We start from the raw sequence: 17880 nt of genomic DNA, 5'->3' as shown, positions 1-17880 counted from the left end.
AGAGAGATCTGCAGCACATCGCGTGGCGACAGTGACAGAGAGATCTGCAGCACATCGCGTGGCGACAGTGACAGAGAGATCTGCAGCACATCGCGTGGCGACAGTGACAGAGAGATCTGCAGCACATCGCGTGGCGACAGTGACAGAGAGATCTGCAGCACATCGCGTGGCGACAGTGACAGAGAGATCTGCAGCACATCGCGTGGCGACAGTGACAGAGAGATCTGCAGCACATCGCGTGGCGACAGTGACAGAGAGATCTGCAGCACATCGCGTGGCGACAGTGACAGAGAGATCTGCAGCACATCGCGTGGCGACAGTGACAGAGAGATCTGCAGCACATCGCGTGGCGACAGTGACAGAGAGATCTGCAGCACATCGCGTGGCGACAGTGACAGAGAGATCTGCAGCACATCGCGTGGCGACAGTGACAGAGAGATCTGCAGCACATCGCGTGGCGACAGTGACAGAGAGATCTGCAGCACATCGCGTGGCGACAGTGACAGAGAGATCTGCAGCACATCGCGTGGCGACAGTGACAGAGAGATCTGCAGCACATCGCGTGGCGACAGTGACAGAGAGATCTGCAGCACATCGCGTGGCGACAGTGACAGAGAGATCTGCAGCACATCGCGTGGCGACAGTGACAGAGAGATCTGCAGCACATCGCGTGGCGACAGTGACAGAGAGATCTGCAGCACATCGCGTGGCGACAGTGACAGAGAGATCTGCAGCACATCGCGTGGCGACAGTGACAGAGAGATCTGCAGCACATCGCGTGGCGACAGTGACAGAGAGATCTGCAGCACATCGCGTGGCGACAGTGACAGAGAGATCTGCAGCACATCGCGTGGCGACAGTGACAGAGAGATCTGCAGCACATCGCGTGGCGACAGTGACAGAGAGATCTGCAGCACATCGCGTGGCGACAGTGACAGAGAGATCTGCAGCACATCGCGTGGCGACAGTGACAGAGAGATCTGCAGCACATCGCGTGGCGACAGTGACAGAGAGATCTGCAGCACATCGCGTGGCGACAGTGACAGAGAGATCTGCAGCACATCGCGTGGCGACAGTGACAGAGAGATCTGCAGCACATCGCGTGGCGACAGTGACAGAGAGATCTGCAGCACATCGCGTGGCGACAGTGACAGAGAGATCTGCAGCACATCGCGTGGCGACAGTGACAGAGAGATCTGCAGCACATCGCGTGGCGACAGTGACAGAGAGATCTGCAGCACATCGCGTGGCGACAGTGACAGAGAGATCTGCAGCACATCGCGTGGCGACAGTGACAGAGAGATCTGCACTAAGGCGTGCATCTCGACGTCATATTTTATTACTTTGCATTTGGTTGAGTAACTCTACTGACCACTTGCTGGATCCAGATCGAATCCAGATGGTTCTCCAGGTCATCCTTTAGTGTATTGTAGCCTTCCATCGTATTAATCCTCCTCGGAACTGTTGTGTCATCTTCAAAGATTCAGGGGAAGGAGTCTGTCCGTTATTGGGAATTGTTGACCCTGATTCTGATCCTTGTACATCCCGCTGGCAACATCACATCACTCTGAATGCAGGCGATGAGTCACAATAACGTGGCTGAAGTATGTTGACCAGACCACACATTAGAAGTTGAACGGACGACGACGTTTCGGTCCGTCCTGGACCATTCTCAAGTCGATTGTGAATGGTCCAGGACGGACCGAAACGTCGTCGTCCCTTCAACTTCTAGTGTGTGGTCTGGTCATCATCACTCTGAAGTCTCTCTCAAACTGTGACTGTCTTCTGTTCCATAAGTTCTCTCATATCCACTGGGGTATCTTCACTGCCACTCCTGCCTGTTTCTCCAATCTGTATACTAGTCGCACGAGGGGGTCCTGTGCCGTAGATATCCTGGAAGTTAAAAACGATTTAGCCAGTCCACCCTTCTGGACTGGCTAAATCCACCTTCTCTTTTCCGGCCACGTAAGTTTTTAGGTTTGTGAGACAAGATCTACAACTTTAAAAATCTTTTCTTTCCAAACATTCTGGTAACCTTATTACAATCTTTTTCATCACCTTGTAATATAACAACCTGGTGATACTCGTTCAGTACTCTTCATATACATCACCACCGTCATAAAAAGTGTATGCCTATGCAAAACGTGTATTCAAAAACAGATCACCAGTATTCATATACAAGATCTTATAGTGATGTGTATGAACCCCTTCCTAGATCGCCTGGTGATATAGGAGATCGCCTGGTGATATAGGAGATCGCCTGATGATGTAGGAGATCGCCTGGTGATGTAGGAGATTGCCTGGTGATGTAGGAGATCGCCTGGTGATGTAGGAGATCGCTTGTTGATGTAGGAGATCGCCTGGTGATGTAGGAGATCGCCTGGTGATGTAGGAGATCGCCTGGTGATGTAGGAGATCGCCTGGTGATGTAGGAGATCGCCTGGTGATGTAGGAGATCGCCTGATGATGTAGGAGATCGCCTGGTGATGTAGGAGATCGCCTGGTGATGTAGGAGATCGCCTGGGAAGGTGCGGCGACTGATCACAGGCACCTAACCTCTGCCATCGATCTCTCAAAGGTTTGCTCAGAAAATTAATCCTCTAAAGACCTAGAGTTAACGATGTTGGTGCACGGCAACAGTAATATATTGTAACCCAAGAATCACGGAATCAATATACCCACGGCGGTCCACAGTAGGTATGGAAAACTTATAGTTAATTGATCGTAAGAGATAAGTATGTTATGATATACATAGATACATACTATGATACTAACATTTACTTGCAGAAAAAATAATAGAGAAACGTCCAGAATTACAGAAACAATCTCCAAATTAAAAACAAAAATTATATGCGGGGTAACACCCCTTAAACGGGGTGGGGGCTGTGGGTCCATCCCCGACCCGCCTATGACAGTCCCCCCACTCACACCAGTCACCCTACAAAATTTGATGGAGAATACACTGGGAGCCTCCTTCTTTAAGTAGGGCAATGGGGCCCACGTCGACTTACTTATAACAGTTCCCTATTCCCCATCAGTAACACTGCAAAGTTTAATTTGGCTAAACTATATCTGACGTTCTTCACAGGTAATTGAAAAATTAAATCACCTAAGTTAATTTTACAATTTTACTGGGATTGACGATTATCACTAAAAGACGCGTTTAACTGACGCTCTCTTCAATACCTACGAAGCTAGAAGGAATGAAAGTACATAGAAAACAAGTACATAGAACAAGTACATAGAAAAAAGTACAAGTACATAAAATTTTGACATAACATACACCCGTGGTTCACAACCGGTGGATCACGACCCCCGAGAGGTTAGCCACATGTTTTCAGGTGGGTCACGGAACCCAAATTCTGAGTACTAGCATATCTTGGACTATAGGGAAGGGATCATAATTTGTCTTATATATGGTATATATTAGCGCTGCTTCTTAGTGTTCCAGTTTTTTTAATATTAATATAATGGTACCGTGGCTTAAATAGTATTTTAAACCACGTGGTCTAACCAACCACAAGGAGAGTTGAGAAATGCCTCGTTACACTCTAAAAGCCATAAACCTGAAAAGCGTTCCGTATATAATTCATCCATCCTCTCAGTTTAACATATAACAACAGACTACATAAGATAACCCGAAAAGAAACATTGCCTAGACAATAAAGACACCATTCCTGTCCAAGAATTGATGTATGCACTGATAGTAAACTCAATCCCCCGACATATTACAAAAAAAAAGGAAATGATGTTTCGATGCTTCCTGAATCATTATTAAGTCCTGTAGGGTCCAATACGGACAGAAATGTCGTCACTTTCTTTTCTTTTGCTTTTTTGGGTTTGATTAAATATTTTCAGCCACGTTATTGTGACATTCTCTGCTTCTATGTATTAAGTCTATCCTGAACTTTTTAGAAAGACATTAACCAGTTTTATCTCATTCAAACTCGTCGCAACACAAGCTCTGAATAATCACTGGATCATTATAATGTTTGCATCGTGACATTCACCTGCTTAGGAAAAATTGAATTTGTTTTCGATTTGCTGTAATCGAACTCATATTTATTTTGTTTCCTTACAAACCAGTCGAAGCTAACAGACATTTATGGCTTGGGAAGGTGTTGCTCCATGAGACTTCTATTTTGGGCGAGAGGTGAGAGTAAAGTCGATGAAAGTCCTTGTTGTCGTCGGCTCTGTGTGGATCGATGAGCGAAGACAAGTGTATATACACTTGCACCACTCCACGCTGGAGGATAGAAAAGCCGCTTCTTCAGGGCCTCGATTATATACCTAGTCTACATACGCTGGTTCAGAGTGTTGTCTCTGAGTGGTTCAGAGAGTAGCTATAATCTATGGCTTACTGTAAAGCTCTTGTCTCTGGGTCAGAGTGTAGCTCTTGTCTATGGGTCAGAGTGTAGCTCTTGTCTCTGGGTCAGAGTGTAGCTCTTGTCTCTGGGTCAGAGTGTAGTTGTTGTCTCTGAGTGGTTCAGAGAGTAGGTATAGTCTCTAGCTTATTGTAAAGCTCTTGTCTCTGGGTCAGAGTGTAGCTGTTGTCTCTGAGTGGTTCAGAGAGTAGCTATAGTCTATGGCTTATTGTAAAGCTCTTGTCTCTGGTTCAGAGTGTAGCTGTTGTCTCTGAGTGGTTCAGAGAGTAGCTATAATCTCTGGCTTATTGTAAAGCTCTTTTCTTTGGGTCAGAGTGTAGCTGTTGTCTCTGAGTGGTTCAGAGAGTAGCTATAATCTCTGGCTTATTGTAAAGCTCTTTTCTTTTGGTCAGAGTGTAGCTGTTGTCTCTGAGTGGTTCAGAGTGAAGCTGTTGTCTGTGGTTGGTTGTTTTCAGGCGGGTGGTGTGGCTGGCGACGTAATGGAGCCTCATCTTGAGCAGTTTGTCCAGGTGGGTGGGTGGAGGTGGTCGCTGGAGACGGGCTCGGTGACCTCTTGGACCCAGTCACTTCGTCACAGGAAATTACGCCTCTTGTGTTTCTCTGCTGCTGAGCCTTTCCTTGGCTGTTTTTCAATTGTTATTGTTCACCTTCGTTGTATTCTATTTTTCCTGTTGTAGATGATGGCTGGTAATGCTTGTTTGTGTTATATGTTGCATTTGACAATGATATAATGAATGGACGAGTGGTTGATGCTATATTTTATTTAATACTTGTAAGTTTCCTTTATTACACGACTCAAATTTTATTATCCTGACTGATGCCTCTCCAGTCCGTCAGGGAAGCTCTCGGGTTGTCACAGCGTCCCAAAAAGATGTAAAGAATTGCCCGAACTTAACCTAACCCCAACCGATGGATTCACGTATAGAAAACGTGGTTGTTTATTGCCACTATAATTAATAGTACATTATATTCTGTCGTTGAGGATTTTGACGTCAAAATGCGATGCATTAGTTCAGAGGACAGGTTAATGGCTTCTCAGCCTCATAAAAGTGGGGAACTTGATAATGGTAATGTACGTTGGGGTTATCTTGAGATCTTGAGGTTATCTTGAGATGATTTCGGGGCTTTTTAGTGTCCCCGCGGCCCGGTCCTCGACCAGGCCTCCACCCCCAGGAAGCAGCCCGTGACAGCTGACTAACACCCAGGTACCTATTTTTACTGCTAGGTAACAGGGGCATAGGGTGAAAGAAACTTTTGCCCATTGTTTCTCGCCGGCGCCTGGGATCGAACCCAGGACCACAGGATCACAAGTCCAGTGTGCTGTCCGCTCGGCCGAAAGCGGTTTATAATTAGTTTTCCTGTTTTGTTTCATTACGTTATTAACTGCATATGTTGCTGTCCAAAACCGGAGTTCTTATGTTTTACGTGTGCACTCTCCTAGCTGTGCTTGTAACACAGTAGGGTGTTTTGTTTAGTTGTATCTAGTCTAGTGGCATACCTTTGAACCTAATTATACACAAATTATAGACTCCATGCTGGAGCTGCATATTCCAGGATTGGTCTTACATATGTGGTATACATGGTTCTAAATGATTCCTAACACAATTTTCTAAAGCCAGTTCTGCTGTTAGCCAGTCATGCAATCGCCGCTGATGATATTCTTTTGATGTGGGCTTCAGGAAACAAGTTTGGTGTGATATCAATTCCTAGAGCTTTCACTCTTTCCGTTTCGTGGAGGACTTTATTTGTGTGTGTGTGTGTGTGTGCGTTCACGCGCGCGAGTGCATGTGTGTGTGTGTGCGCGAGTGCATGTGCGTGTGTGCGAGTGCATATGTGTGTGTGTGTGTGTGTGTGTGTGTGTGTGTGTGTGTGGGAAGATGGCACATAGATTCCTAAAGATTTCTGGCTTCCTTCAAGTCGTGTTGCCAGATGTTGGGTAGAGAGATTTAACGTGTTATCTGCCTTCGATATCTCCATGAGAGAAGCTTTGTGGAAGAGATTGGGCTCAATCTCCCAGGTTTCTCACCTGCACAGGCATTCTTTGTCCGCCTCTCAGTGGTTCTGCTCTCAAGATCCTGAGGGAAAAGCACTTCACTGAGTGAAGGACTATGTCACAAGGTTATAAAATCCCAATGTACCTCGGCCTTATTCGTCCTGTAGTCAGGCGTACTCAACTTGTATATCAACTTGTATATATCAAGTGTATTTGTATACTTAAATATGTCTGTTTATGTAATAACATGATTCAAAGGAAGGCATTGTTGGAGATAAATGGTATTATCATTATTATTATTAGTCGAGGAGGAAACCTCAGTAGGGCTGGAAGGATATAAAATTATGACTCTTAATGGTCTAGTCTATATTTGGGATTCTTTGAACCAAATGATGATAGACCAATAGGGACTATTTTGAAGAGCCATCGGGAGCTCACCAGGTGGGAATTCTGCCAAATGATTGCTCCACAAGAGGCAGGGTTGTGGGGAGTAGCTACGGGGAGGTGTTGCTCCACAAGAGGCGGGGTTGTGGGGAGTAGCTACGGGGAGGTGTTGCTCCACAAGAGGCGGGGTTGTGGGGAGTAGCTACGGGGAGGTGTTGCTCCACAAGAGGCGGGGTTGTGGGGAGTAGCTACGGGGAGGTGTTGCTCCACAAGAGGCAGGGTTGTGGGGAGTAGCTACGGGGAGGTGTTGCTCCACAAGAGGCGGGGTTGTGGGGAGTAGCTACGGGGAGGTGTAGAGCTGATTACTGGCCAAACCTGCAGAGTATATGGGAGGAAGAACCTTCTCTGCCATACAACTGGGACTGAATTAGGAGATTTGCTAGGGTATTGGAACCTTACTGAAGGTGACAAACGTTCCGACCACAGCAGCCATGCTTCAGGAACATGACTGAGTGATAGTGGCCACAGTGACGATCACGACAAGCGTGGTTTTGGAATATGATTGAGGGTTGACAACAAAGGAAACTGCTATCACTCTCAGTGTAGCTAATTATTCCCCTGTTGAGTTGCTCTGTGTGTTGCAGGCACAGTAAATTTAGAAATGTAGATGTATAGAACATGTCACCCCTAAAACAAAGCCTTCTTCGAACTCTAAATTTTCTCACCCGTTTTTGAAAAATACCACCCACACACACACACACACACACACACACACACACACACACACACACACACACACACACACAGGGGGGCCTGGTAGCTGGTGGATAGCGCGTAGGACTCGTAATTCCGTGGCGCGGGTTCGATTCCCGCACCAGGCAGAAACAAATGGGCAAAGTTTCTTTCACCCTGAATGCCTCTGTTACCTAGCAGTAAATAGGTACCTGGAAGTTAGTCAGCTGTCACGGGCTGCATCCTGGGGTGTGTGTGGTGTGGAAAAAAAAAGTAGTTAGTAAACAGTTGATTGACAGTTGAGAGGCGGGCCGAAAGAGCAAAGCTCAACCCCCGCAAACACAACTAGGTGAATACACACACGGGTGAAACTCCCCCTCAAATAACGGTTGAGGGGTTTGACCCCACATGAAGAGCTACTCAGGTGATAGGGTTGTGGACAGGCAGGGAATACATGTATAAACCATGTATAAGCAGCCCGTCCTCTTACAACAAGAGCCTCTCGTACCGTCGCGCCACGCTCTCATTAGTTAACATCACATCTTTCCTTCACCTTTTACCCGAAAGGTGTTTTGAAAGTAACTTTTTGCGTTTGTCAGATGAGCATATTATGCGGGGACAGTTAAATGAATTAGAATGTGTTCGTTTCGGAAAACTGGTTTAACATCCGCATGATTATCCTAAACTAAACTTTTGTCTTACTTTGCTTGCAGTGTCAGTGAGGTGTGTCTGCGTTTTAGGGAATATGTGTACACGTTTTATCATATTCCATAAGAGCGTGTTAAACCCTGTGTGGATTTTGGCTTAAAGGTGTGGGGTTTACAGGAGATACAGACTATACATCTGCCTCTGGTTTACAGCAACCACAAACGTTAGGCTATACATCTGCCTCTAGTTTGCATCAACCACAGACGTTAGGCTGTACATCTGCCTTTAGTTTACAGCAACCACAGACGTTAGGCTATACATCTGCCTTTAGTTTACAGCAACCACAGACGTTAGGCTATACATCTGCCTTTAGTTTACAGCAACCAAAGACGTTAGGCTGTATATCTGCCTCTGGTTTACAGCAACCACAGACGTTAGGCTATACATCTGCCTCTGGTTTACAGCAACCACAGACGTTAGGCTCTCATTCAGTCTTTTTTAGGAGCCACAGATATTAACTTATGAGATATTAAGGCTCTTGGAGATGCAGAGGAGGGTAAGGCTTATGAGACGTAATAGAAGTTAAGGCTTATGGAGAAGACGGGGCCGCTGCTGCACTCGCCTCAAGCTCTGGGGCCAGATTCACGAAAGCACTTACGCAAGCACTTACGAACCTGTACATCTTTTCTCAATCTTTGGCGACTTTGTTTACAATTATTAAACAGTTAATGAGCTCCGAAGCACCAGGAGGCTGTTTATAACAATAACAACAGTTGAATGGAAAGTTTTCTCGCTTGTAAACTGTTTAATAAATGTAACCAAAGCCGTCAAAGATTGAGGAAAGATGTACACGTTCGTAAGTGCTTGCGTAACTGCTTCGTGAATCTAGCCCCTGGTCACGTACCCCAACCCGTCCTCTCCAATACTACATCGCACTTTGACGTATTAAATCCCCTAAAGTCAAAACTGATGAATTAAACATCATAGCGGCTCGCAAAATTGACGTGATGTTCCGTTTTCTATTCGTGGGCTAGATTAGCTTCAAACAATTTAGTACGTCAGTTTATTAACGTACTAAATAGCCCTTAATAGCCTTGGTATTGTATGTTTCAAAATGTGTCAGCGTTGAGTATGCTAATTATCGTGTCGCTGCAGGAATGCACTTTTCATTCATTAAATTACACAATGAGAGACAGACAGACAGACAGACAGACAGACAGACAGACAGACAGACAGACAGACATCAAATCAAGTAAATGAAAACCTTGACCTACCAATTTTAAGATGCAAAATTCTAGGGAATATTCAGATTAGCCAATTTTCACTACGAATTTATATATACACTATAAAAATAAAATTTTAGGAATTTTCATGAACTTTATGAATTTGTATACAATTTTAAACATTAAATTATATTGATTACTATATATACTGAATATATGTTACAGAAGTTAACAATGTAATGTTAATGGTTTAAAAATATTTTTTGTCATAATTTTTATGTTTATTCTATAGTTTAATAGTCAAATGAGAGCACCTCATCAGCATGGGTCATTTTAATGTAATATTAAGCAACTGAATTGAAAATATGTTCTATACAAATTTTTTTTAAGCAAATGCTGTATATAATTCCTATAGATTTTGATTAATGTTTTTACGAGATAAATATTGAGTAAAAGGTGACTAGGAATACAGTAATTTTAATAAACTGTAATATATTTCACATTATTGCATTATTCTGGGTAGTATTGAAAAAAATATCAGAGAAATGTCTGATTTTTACAACTCTTATTTATATAATGAATAATTAAATTGTCGTTCAAAATAATAAATGCAAGTGTGATAGTGCTGTCCCTGCGGCTAGTAGAAGAATAGATAGGGCACCCCCACTTCTTCTTCAGTACCAGTTGTGCTTGTATCTGCCTAGTGTGGGAGCTACAGAGTACTTGAGGATAAAGCGGGGCCACGGGGCTGCATACCTTCTTGGCAACAACCACTGGCCAATCAGAACAGGGCATACCGACTCTAGGTCTTGGATTGGCTGAGGAACTGTTGTCACGTGACACTGCTGTTTCATAAACTGTGCCTCAGGTGTATCGACACTTTAACGTCAACCTGTAACTTTCTCCCTTGTGCTACGATAACAAGCTGTCTCTCACAACATGGTGTAACAACACCGCTCTCTCACTCTCTCGGTAACATCACTGACGAGTCACATTATGCACTTCGAGTGCGCTGATTGCACGAATGAGATTGCATGCATCACAGTAATTATTAGTCTTAGTGTTTCTCACTGAATGGCCTCCTGTAACACTCACACCACTAAAGGAGTCCACCTTGTTCCCACTAGATCTTGACAAACCTGAGGATTGTCGTGTAACACATGTGTGTTGATGTGTGAGAGTGGCAAACACACACACTCAATATAAGAATATGTTCAATCACATTTTGCACTGAGTGACGCACTTCCAAATCATCAAAATTTTACTGTTTTTGTTTACCTTGCTGTGTGCTTCTTATATCAAAGGACGCGCAAAACATCGGAATTTATGCAAAAGTCTACAATCCCTAGTCCAAGTCTCGGTGGAAATACGTGTTAATACTGCGTTAATGCTTGATGTACGCATGTCCCAACACACTGAACCGGTAACTAGAGAAGGCTATTAGAATAGAGACCTCCATTATGTAGGTACGACGCTCGGCGTCTCTCTTCGTCAGCAGTTGACTATCAAAATTTCCTCAGGATGCCCACCGGAAAGCACAAATGAATGAGAGTGACATGAACAGACGTGGTAGATGGAGGGCGTCCCTGGAGGGAGAGGGAGGACAGTCACTGTGTGAAGTGAGAGAGGGTAGCCAGCAGAAAGCCAGTGTTGGAGAATTGGAGAAAGGACAGAAGCATTGAAGGATTTTTATTACGATGACTGCTGGACTGTCATTTATTAAGCTGTCAGTTGTTTATATACATACCAGCCTAGTGTTCACCGAGCAGCCTGTTTACCAAGCTGCCTACTATACCAAATTGCCTGCTGTTTACCAAGCTGCCTACTGTACCAAATTGCCTGCTGTTTACCAAGCTGCTTACTATACCAAATTGCCTGCTGTTTACCAAGCTGCCTACTATACCAAATTGCCTGCTGTTTACCAAGCTGCCTACTGTACCAAATTGCCTGCTGTTTACCAAGCTGCTTACTATACCAAATTGCCTGCTGTTTACCAAGCTGCCTACTATACCAAATTGCCTGCTGTTTACCAAGCTGCCTACTGTACCAAATTGCCTGCTGTTTACCAAGCTGCCTGCTGTTTACCAAGCTGCCTACTGTACCAAATTGCCTGCTGTTTACCAAGCTGCCTGCTGTTTACCAAGCTGCCTACTGTACCAAATTGCCTGCTGTTTACCAAGCTGCCTGCTGTGTACCAAGCTGCTTGCTGTACCAAATTGCCTGCTGTTTGCCAAGCAGCCTGGTGTTTCCCAAGCTGCTCTCTGTTTACCAAGCTGTCAGTTGTTAATAAAGCTGGCAGGTGTTTACCAAGTTGCTTGGCATTTACCAAGCTGCCTAGCTGTTACCAAACATGTGTCATACAGATTTAAGTACCTTACTATAGAATATAAATTCTCTGGATATTATAGAGATGAATGACTTAGTTTATCCCAGGAAATAAGAAACTTTCATGTATATGCTGTAGAAACTAAGAAAATGCTGTCTAGAAAGGCGTAGGGTAAGGGAGGACATGACTGAGCTGAAGAAATAGATTAAACGGTGTAACAAAGGGGTAGATAAAAATTGGGTGCTAAAACTATTAACAGATGGATAGAGTACGAAACGATGGTTAGGAAATTAGTCGTAAAATGTCAAAGTATAGTAATATGAAAGACCAAGTACAGTATCACCGAGGAAGGACACTCACTGGAATGTTATACGGATCGGGTAAACAAATATATGCTACTGGGAGAGGTTGGATGTTAGTAGATTAAGCATTCTAGAGATTCCTATTTTTTATATTCTTAAATTGTAAATAATTTAAAATAAATGCAAAGTTCGGCTTAAAAGTTTCCTCAGTCATGTTAACTGTGCAGAGTTGCATTACGTATTTTAAATATTCATTACAAAGGTCCATAGTTGTGGCAAAAAAGGCCAAAGTTGTTTTTAAGGTTTTCATAATTGCATTAATACTTCAAAGTTGTGTTAATTTTGTTTTCATAGTCGAGTTTACATTATTTTTAAGCTATTTGTTATTTACTCAGTTGAGTATAGGATGACACGTCTTGTGACTTCTGTTAGCAAGCTTAGAGCTTTCTCTTCCCATAGCTCATCGTAAGCCTTGCCCACTAGCATTCCCTGGAACATGACCCTCCAATCGGTTTACAACCTGGTACAAAAACAAATTGTTAAGAATTGGGGCCTAGTCAATCCTCCCTGGCCAATGCTGGAACCCAGATCAAATCGCTCGCGAGGCGCACGCTTAATGCATTAATTACCACTATTCTGTAATGCATTTATTGCGTCCATGGCTGCATTGCTTTTAATAGATTTACTACCTAAGTAAAACATTATATTCCCCCCTCCTGTGAATTACGAGAATGAAGTAGATGTACACAAAGATTAAACAAATATCTTTTAGAGCATGAGACAGACGTTTAACAGCATATATGCACATTCGTACGAGGGTGAAACAGATGTCTACAGTGTTGAAACACTTTTTACGAGTATTGAAACAGTCATACAGGAGTAAAATAAATACCTCTAGAAGTGCAACAGATGTATAAGCGAGTTAATTGTTTTTAAAAATGGAGGCGTAGCGTTCCAGCGCCAGTTCCACGGCGCTGGAACCAATCGTATTGGCGTATGCCTTTTCATTGGAGACTTTCAGCGCCGTGGAGAGGGGGGACCTGCTGCCTGGGTAACAGCTTCTCCCCCGCATCAACCTACCCTGGCTTTGCGCCCTTGGTGAGGCCCTGGCGCAACTCCATAGTCTCCTGAGACTGATGGATGCCTACTACCCTAGCGCGTTGAACACAATATCGTGCACGGCAAAGTAACCCATGCAACCTGGATGTTGCCAGAAGCCACAGTCAGGAAACGAGCAATACGGTGTTGTTGTTCTACGCCCAACTGCTTTCTCCTCCACCTGAATTATGTCAGGAGGCAACGTATAATTTGTTAATGTATTCTGTATATATTGTTCATATTTTCGTAAATTACAGGCAATTAATTCGGCTCTTGGAGCTGGCGCTGAGAATAAATAACCTCTTGGAAGGAGAATTCTCATACCTCTTAGCAGTTCGGGAAAATTATGACAGTTGCCCCTTAAAGAGAGAAATATAGAAAATGGTAAATAACGACCGTAATTTACTTGGTGTCTGGAAGTAAACAGAATCGTAATAACGTTAACAGTCAGCGCGCGAGAATTACAATAATTATGACCCCTTGGAATTTGGTGTCGGTTAGTTTCCCAACGCTCGAGAATTTCGAACATTGGATGAAACAGGAGTCGCGGTGTGTTGTGGTGGGGCGGTGTGTGTGTGTGTGTGTGTGTGTGTGTGTGTGTGTGTGTGTGTGTGTGTGTGTGTGTGTGTGTGTGTGTGTCTGTGTGTGTGTACTCACCTATTTGTTCTTGCGGGTGTTGAGCTTTGGCTCTTTGGTCCCGCCTCTCAACTGTGTGTGTGTGAACTCACCTATTTGTTCTTGCGGGGGTTGAGCTTTGACTCTTTGGTCCCGCTGTGTGTGTGTGTGTGTGTGGATGTTTGTGTGTGGAGTGCCACTTGCGCCAGCCACACTTGACACCAAGTTCATCTCACGCTCTTCGCTGCCTCACTGTTATGCCATTATCCCCGCGACTAATTGTCCCCCGGTGAAGTGCGGGTACCGTATGCATGCATGGTACCCCTCTATCCTGTACCTCGCCACGCCATTGTCAAGAGAGGAGAGAGAATTCAGCGTGTGCCTTCAACAAATGTCTTTTTCACGCATTGATGAAAGGTAGAGTGAAATAAAAGTGAAAGAGAGACAGATTAGGTGAAAGTGTAGTGGGGGAGGGTAAGAGAGACAAGGCAGGAATCAGGGCAGGAGGAGGAGGAGGTGGTAAGGACAGGACTGGTGGGATGAAGATAAATGGAGCGGAGAACAGGAGGTAAGTGTCAGCGATATTGTCATGCGAGTCTGTCTTTCTGGGTTATTGGTGTAGCGAGGTTTCTGGTGTGTAGGTGTCGGTGGTGGAGGGGGGAGGGGGGGGGTGGTGGTGTGTAGGGGGTGTTATTTAAGAAGTGTTACTGGTGTGTTAGATATACTGTTGTGTACAGAATATTCTGGTGTGTGGAATACTTGCGTTTTCAAGTGTGGATGTTTGATACTAGTATACGGTCTAGTTGGAAAGTCACTCGTAAAAGTCCAGTGAGTTCCCAGTTGGTTGAAGAGAGCGGTGTAGCCACTTAGCCACGACCTGAGTGCAAGTTTTCAGCAGCCTGAGCCCAGATTCACGAAGCAGTTACGCAAGCACTTACGAACGTGTACATCTTTCCTCAGTCTTTGACGGCTTTGGTTACATTTATTAAACAGTTTACAAGCATGAAAACTTCCCAATCAACTGTTGTTATTGTTATAAACAGCCTCCTGGCGCTTCGGAGCTCATTAACTGTTTAATAATTATAAACAAAGCCGCCAAAGATTAAGAAAAGATGTACAGGTTCGTAAGTGCTTGCATAACTGCTTCGCGAATCTGGCTCCTGGTCCCAGGCCGTGCGTATTGCGTGTCACAACTGTCACTCTGTATTATGTGCCACCACAGTCGTATTTTTCCTGGCCAGTCTGTCCTGACAATAAGGTACTGACGCTCACACAAAAGTGCGCTCTGACTCCCCACGTCTTGGGATTCTGAATTAGCTCGCACATTATGAAATTTTCAATTTATTTTTTAAATTCAATTCGAATTTTATAACGTATTTGACAACTGACCATTTTTTCGCAACACATTTAATTAACCTGAGGGGTTGGCCCTTGACCCCCTCAGGGGTCGGTCTGAGTTAATTGCTTTAAGAAATATTAACAATTATAGAGACCCCCCCATGCAATTTTTATAGTCAAGTAAGAAATGTTTGGTGTGTTTCCCCTAGAGTTTTCACTCCTTCGTAATATGTTTTATGAAACGCAAAGTGTTGTTTCAGTGCTTAATAATATATTTTCTGAGGGGGCAGATGGGGAAGAAAGGGGGACAAAGAGAGGAGAGACGAAGGGGGGGGGGAGGGCCCTAGGGGAGGGGGAAGAAAACAATGGGGGGTGAAGAGAAAGAAAACGTTCAAAGAGGGGTTATCTTGAGGTTATCTTGATGATTTCGGGGCTTTAGTGTCCCCCGCGGCCCGGTCCTCAACCAGGCTTCCTGGTCGACCAGTAAGCAAGTGCAACGAGCTTAGAAGGAGCAATAGTAGGGGCTTTCTGTATATGTACAGCCAATATGATGATAAACAGAGTCGGGAGTTAATGTACTAGAAAACCGACCTTTAGAAAGGGTGGTCCAGGATACGAAGCTCGGCCATGCAAACTCGGTTAGATAATAACACATAATAACAACCGTGGGAAATTGTAAGTATAAATAACGAAGCCAGGAGATATTATATACAAATATGAGACATCTAATCCTGGAGAAAGAGAGCGAAATACTAAATTACTTTTAGCCATAATTACGGTGTAGAGTATGGCCGATATGTTGATAGAGAGAACTCTGTCAACACCAGAGGCCCGAGACTATACAACACGCTTCCACTACACATAAAGGGCATAACTGGCCGACCCCTCTCAGTGTTGAAGAGAGCTTGATAAACACCTCCAAATGATACCTGATCAACCAGGCTGTGATTCATGCGTCAGGCTGCGAAAAGCAGCGTTCAACAGCCTGGTTGACCAGTCCAGCAACCAGGAGGCCTGGTCAGGGACTGGGCCGCGGGGACGTAGAGCCCCAAAATCGCAAGGGAAAGGAGTCACCCAGAATAATGAAATGGGGTGTCTTGTTTCCGTAGAATTAATTGCATTTATTTTTCCCCACTCTGTATGACTAACCATCCTGCGAAATGGGGACTTGTATTATCACTGCTGCTTTATTCACTCTTGTGTTGTTGATATCCTCAAAATGCATCCGGAGTCTGCCACTGCAGATAGCTTATCACATGCCTCTGTATGACTAACCATCCTGTGTGATGGGGATTTTTTAGCATCACCTAGTTAGCTTTTTTGACACACTGTACTCCACTTCATATAGTGTAGGGTAGCTACACTATTGCAGATGTACCTTATGTATTAATAAAAAAAAATTTTTGCCAGTGAATTGCCACTGAACATATGGCCCTATATGACTAACCATCCTGCAAGATGGGGGACTTTAGTATCACCGCTGCCTTATTCACTCTTGTGTTGGTGATATCCTCATAATGCACCCAGAGTTTGCCAGTGCAGACTACTTATCATATGCCTCTGTATGACTAACTATCCTGCGTGATGTGGATTTTTAGCATCACGTAGCTAGCTTTTTGACACACTGTACTCACCTTCATATAGTCTAGTCTATATAGTCTAGTCTAGGGTAACTTCACAAATGCAGTTGTACCTAAATGTATTTATACGAAAAATGATTATTTTAGTTCCACGTAGCTAGTTCTTTACACACACGTCATATAGTCTAGACTAAAGGTAGCCGCATTAATGCAGATATGCCTAAATGTATTAATAAAGCAAATGAACTCACGCATAAATTCAGATATACCTAAATATGTAAAAAAAAAATTAACCCACGACACGCTAGTTAACTTTTTATTATTCTCCGTTCTTCCTCCCCTTACTCTCTTCCCTATCTCACCATCTCTTTCCTTCATATTTCCTGCCACTCTCCTTCCTATCTTTTCAACATTCTTCTCTTCCTAACTCCTCATCTTCGATTCATTACCTGCTAATCTTGCGGGTATTAACCCTGTAATCTTGCGGCTCTTATTTATGTATTTATTTATTTTTGCTATCTACTCTGCTCACTTCCTTCCCACTCCATCCATCTTCCTTCCCACCCCGTCCCTCGTCCTTTCTTACCCCTTCCCTTTGTTGTACCAAATTCCTCTTTCTTCACAAGGTATGAAAAGCTTGATACATCTCATAGACACCGGCACAGACTGAAGGAAATATGTACATTAATTTAGCTGAGAGTGCTGTCAGGAACATTAGCTAGAGAACTGGCAGGCAGGAGGTAGGCAACACCAGCATATCCCACACGATACAGCCGAGGTTGTAGCCCACACCTGCCACGCCCTCACACCCCGTACAATCAAATAATAACACACCTACCACCGAGACAGCTCAATATTGCCCACAGCTATCACAGGATAGCCTAGCTTAAAGCTTGTGGCGAACTTGAAGTGCAACTCTGCAGAATTTAAAACGAAATCCCAGCACATATTCCCCATCTCCCAAGATGCCCACATTATCATCCCACCAGTTCTCAACCCTAGTACCTGTTCCGACACTGCTACCGTTCCCTCTCTTACCCAACTTAACATCCATCTATTTCCCTTCAAGACCTTCATCACATTTCCAGTCTGTGTCCTCATCTCTCCCAGCATCTCTCCATCACTCCCATACCAGCATGACGTGCCCCACTTCCCCCTCCCTCCTCCCCTGCGTCCGTCATCCGTAATCAACTAGTAGTTACCAAGCGCAGAGAGAGAGAGAGAGGACTCTGGAAATGTCTGGTCGTTGGCAGAAA

General features: G+C 44.2%; 1 protein-coding gene across 1 annotated transcript in view; it reads left to right on the top strand.

Moving 5' to 3' along the window:
* Positions 1-17880, top strand: part of Fas3 (fasciclin 3) — an 875420-nt gene that overhangs the window by 87693 nt on the left and 769847 nt on the right. The gene's annotated exons all lie outside the window — the stretch shown is intronic.

The sequence above is a fragment of the Procambarus clarkii genome, chromosome 41, assembly GCF_040958095.1.
Source record: "Procambarus clarkii isolate CNS0578487 chromosome 41, FALCON_Pclarkii_2.0, whole genome shotgun sequence".
Taxonomy (NCBI): Eukaryota; Metazoa; Arthropoda; class Malacostraca; order Decapoda; family Cambaridae; genus Procambarus; species Procambarus clarkii.
Note: the sequence above shows the minus strand (reverse complement) of the source record. Positions and strands in the feature narration are given on the sequence as shown.